General features: G+C 41.8%; 2 pseudogenes; both read left to right on the top strand.

The window, feature by feature from the left end:
• Positions 1 to 703: 703 nt before the first annotated feature.
• Positions 704 to 1,240, top strand: LOC112866340 (large ribosomal subunit protein uL30 pseudogene; annotated as a pseudogene).
• A 434-nt stretch (positions 1,241 to 1,674) lies between these two features.
• LOC112866341 (thymidylate synthase pseudogene) lies at positions 1,675 to 2,784 on the top strand (annotated as a pseudogene).
• The last annotated feature ends 843 nt before the right edge of the window (positions 2,785 to 3,627 follow it).

The following is a 3,627-nucleotide window of genomic DNA, read 5'->3' as shown; positions in this document are numbered from 1 at the left end:
AGTGGTAAGGTAATAGTGATTGCTATATAGGTAATAATAAGGTAATAGTGATTGCTTCCTTACAGTGAAATAGGACAGTGAGGAGGGGCTAGGAAGTAGTGGACCCACACATGAGGATGGGTCTTGCTACTAGGAGTAGTTTATCAGGTGGGCTACTTTAATACTTACCCTCCTTAGCTGTTATCTTTGCCACTATCTTACAGGTAAGAAAGCCAAGCCTCCTATAAATCAAATGACTTGCTGAAGATCACAAGATATCAATCCTAAATTACTACTGCATTGTAACAATTCACTTCATAACTTAGTGGCATAAAACACTCATATTATTAGGTTAACAGAATATGTGGACTTGATATTTAAGAAAAGTTCAGCTGGGCCACTCTGTCTTGGGCTCTCTCATGAGGCCGCAGTCAGATATCAGCTATATTGAAACTAAAAGCTGGTCTCCCTCTCTCTCTTGAGATGTACTGATATCAAGATATCTATCTAGAGCTGTTTTCCAGTTGGAACCATGAAGGGTACAGAAGAGAAGAAAAAGAAGGTTCCTGTTGTGCCAGAAACCCTTAAGAAAAAGTGAAGGAATTTCAAAATGTTGAAGATCTAGCATTTGAGAAAGAAATTTGCCAAAGATTTTCAAAAGGCAAGGTGGCAGCTTCTCTGTGAAAAAGCCAAGTATCACTACAGGGAATATAGGCAAATGTATAGAACTGAGATTCAAATGGCTAAGATGGCAAGAAAAGCTGGCAACTTCTGCAGAACCCAAAATGGCATTTGTCATCAGCATCAGAGGTATCAATGGTGTAAGCCCAAAGATTACAGGTGTTGCAGCTTCTTCGTCTTAGCCAGATCTTCCATGGCACCTTTGTTAAGCTCAACAAGGCTTCAGTTAACATGCTAAAGATTGTGAAACCATATATAGCAAGGGGATACCCAACCTTGAAGTTGGTGAATGAAATGATTTGCAAACATGGTTATGACAAAATCAACGAGAAGTGAATTACCCTGACAGCTAAAACACTGATTGTTCAATCTCCTGGTAAATATGGCATCATCTACATGGAGGATTTGAATCACGAGATCTATATTGATGGAAAACATCTCAAAGAAGCAAACAACTTCTTATGGCCCTTCAGATTATCTTCTCCACAAGTGGGGATGAAGAAAAAGTCCACCTGTTTTGTAGCAGGTGGAGATGCCGACAACAGAGAAGACCAGATCAAGAGCTTTATTAGAAGGATGATCTAAGGATGATTAGAAGGTAGATCTAAGGTATCTACTATGATTATTTCTATAATCTAGCCAGTTTAATAAATGACTACTTTCAAATTGAAACAAAAAAAAAAGATACCTATCTACCTACCGAGAGAGAGAGAGAGAGAGAGAGAGAGAGAGGGAGTTAGAGCTTTTCCATGTAAGCTAGTCTGGGCTTCCTCATAGCATGGCAGCCTCAGGATACTTGGATTGCTTACACAATGATTTAGATTTTGGCACAAGTGTTCTTGCAAGCAAGGGGAGTCACATCACCTTTTCTGACCTAGCTTCTGAGTCACACAGTGTCACTTCTGTCACATTCTTGGTTATAAGGTAGTCACAAATCCACGCATTTTCAGCTAGAGGAGAATTTGACTATACCTCTTTATGTGAGAATGGCAAGATTCCAGAAATACATGTAGGATGACAGATACTGTTGTGTTCATCCTTGAAAATACTGACATTGGTGGTTATGTGACCGATCTAGAATTCAAAGCCTGAGCTGTATCATGTCAAACTGCTCGCTTTCTTGCACCATATACCATTCTCAAGGCTCCATATGTGCATTAATGTAGTAATTGTCCAAGGAAGCAAGCTTCTCAGAAGTGAGTAAACGAGGGAAAAGAGGCACACAGAAGGGCCCGCACCACCTTGCCCGCCCACCACCTGCTCCTACAGCCCCGCAGCAGGGGGCTCCCAGTCATGGCCGCCACCCCACAGGGAGCAGCACATCCTGCCTACGCTGCAGGTTCCGGAAGGATGATCACACCGCACCAGCATGCTGTGGGTGCTCTGCACGCAGGCGCACTATAGCCGGAGTGAGAGATCAATTTCCTCTGCTGACAACAAAACGTGTATTCTGAAAGGGTGTTTTGGAGGAGTTGCTGTGGTTTTACCAAGAGACCTACAAACGCTAGGGAACTGTCTTCCAAGGGAGTGAATACCCGGGATGCCGGTGCACCCTGAGATTTCTTGGACAGCCTGGGATTCTCCCAACAGAGAAGGGGATTTAGGCCCAGTTTATGGCTATCAGCAGAGAGGCATTTGGGGGCAGAATACAAAGATAAGGATTCAGATTATTCAGGTCAAGGAGTAGACCAAAAGGTCTGCAAAAGGTGACTGACACAACCAATACCATCATCTTTCCTGTGTGGATGGAATCCAAAAGATCCTCGTCTTATGACCTTACTTCCATGCCATGCCCTTTGCCAGTCCTACACGGTGAACGGTGAGCTGTCCTGACAGCTGTACTGAAGGTCAGGAGACCTGGACCTGGGTGTGCCCTTCCACACCGCCGCTCCACCCTGCCCACCTACATACATGATAGTACTGCCCCGAAGCCAGGTGACTTCGTATATACTTTGGGAGATGCACGTATTTACCTGAAAATGCAGCTACAGCAAGAACCACTGCCTTTACCCAAGCTCAAAAATCCCTCCAAAAGTTGAGACAATTGATGACTTCAAGGCTGAGGGCTTTCAGATTGAAGGGTACAATCCTCACTGGACTATTAAAATGGAAATGCCGGTTTGAAGTGCTTTTAAAGGAGGGATTTGAAGGATACTCAGTCTTTAGTGGTTGGACTGAATGCCCAGTGAAAGTTCGGTTGCCCTAAAGGAAGAAGGAACGAGGTCAAAAATCTATTGGTAAACACCAATTTTTATTCATTATCTTGTAAGGATGTTGCCACTGCAAACGTAGCCTTGCTGGTTCTCTTAGTAACAAAAGGCCTTGAGTTTGGTGAACTCGCAAAGGATGTGTGAAAATGCTGAGGCTAGGAATAGAGTGAAAATTTAGAGCTGCTCAGGAGAGTGAAAATTTAGATCTGCTTAGAAATGTGTTCATGCATTTCAATCCCACATTTTTATGAAGACGTTCAGTGAATTTCAAGAATTATGTATAAGCTATTCCCCTAAATGCGAGCAAGCTGAGTAACACCAACAGTCATAATAATGTACAGTTGTGGTTGTAAACCTTTAATGGTATATTTGCTTTATACATTGCTATAATAAAGGAGTGTTCTGCAAAAAAAAAAAAGTAAATGATGCACACGGGTTAGTTATTAGTATTAAATTTTAATTACTCTTCCCTGAAGAACTGGTAAAAACTTGGTCTAATATGGAAAAGATAATAGTTTCTTTTTGTTTGTTTCTTTTATGCATTTCCCTTCTATGGATCTTCAGCGAGTCTTGCCTAACCCCATTCTGTGCTGGAATATTGTTACATGTACTATATGAAACTACTCCTCATATTGATGATTTCACTGTTCGCAGAAAATTCTTAGTTTGTTCACCATTAGTACTGCAAAGAAAGTGTGTCTTCCCTGGAAAACACTTTACAAACTGCCTACTACTAGTATTTATTAATGGAGAATTG

Source organism: Puma concolor, chromosome A2, assembly GCF_028749965.1.
Source record: "Puma concolor isolate L17-30 chromosome A2, mPumCon1.1.hap2, whole genome shotgun sequence".
Classification (NCBI taxonomy): Eukaryota; Metazoa; Chordata; class Mammalia; order Carnivora; family Felidae; genus Puma; species Puma concolor.
This window is presented reverse-complemented; position numbering and strand designations above follow the sequence as displayed.